We start from the raw sequence: 1,019 nt of genomic DNA, 5'->3' as shown, positions 1-1,019 counted from the left end.
GGCTCATCTAAATGATCAGGCTTTCTACGGCTGGTGTTCCCCTAGAACCTGTGTCCAGACATGTTGTAGGGTCAACAGATGCCTCTGCCACGGGCAGGGCTATCATGTGCAACGGGCATGCTGCATTGGGCTCCTGGACAGGTCCCCGACTTCAGTGGCATTTCAATTGCCTTGAGTTGCTTGCAGTATGGCTTGCTCTGCGCCCCTTCAGGGTCCTAACGAAGGACAAGCATGCTCTGGTCCGTACGGACAACACTGCAACCGTAGCGTACATCAGGGCGGTCTACGCTCCCGATGCATGTTGCAACTCGCTCGCCATCTCCTCTTGTGGAGTCAGAAGCATCTGAGGTTGCTTCATTCCATTCACATCCCGGGCAGGCTCAATTGTGCAGCCGACGAGCTCTCATGGCAACAGTATCGTTCCGGGGAATGGAGACTCCACCCCCAGTTGGTTCAGCTGATTTGGGAATGCTTCAGAGATGCTCTGGTAGACTTGTTTGACACTGCCAGTTGTTTTACTCCCTGACCAAGGGCACCCTTGGCACGGACACTCTGGCACACAGCTGGCTGCTGGGCCAGGAGCTAGAGCTGTGTCCATCAGAACTCAGTGCTTTAGGACCTCAGACCAGCTCCTTGTTTGTTACGGAGGCCAGCAGAAGGGAAAGGCTGTCTCCTAGCAGAGGTTCTCCCACTGGATAGTGGATGCTATTGTCCTGGCTTATCAGGCTCAAGACCTGCCATGCCCCCTCGCTAACAGACATCTGTAGAGCTGCAGGCTGGGTGACACCTAACAACATTTGCAAGATTTTATAATCTCTGAGCCTGTGTCCTCCCGGGTGCTCACCACTTAGGGCCAGTAAGGACCTGCTCGGTGTCAATCCGCTTGCTGTGCCATTCCACTCCATGGACTGGATGCATGCACTATTCCTCTCAGTTGAGTTCCTCAGTTCAGAACCCTGGGTTTCTCCAGCACTTTTAATGTCCAGCAATTGCATAAATTTCCCTTCAGTCAGACCTGT

Source organism: Carassius gibelio, chromosome B18 (genome assembly GCF_023724105.1).
Source record: "Carassius gibelio isolate Cgi1373 ecotype wild population from Czech Republic chromosome B18, carGib1.2-hapl.c, whole genome shotgun sequence".
NCBI lineage: Eukaryota > Metazoa > Chordata > Actinopteri > Cypriniformes > Cyprinidae > Carassius > Carassius gibelio.
This window is presented reverse-complemented; position numbering follows the sequence as displayed.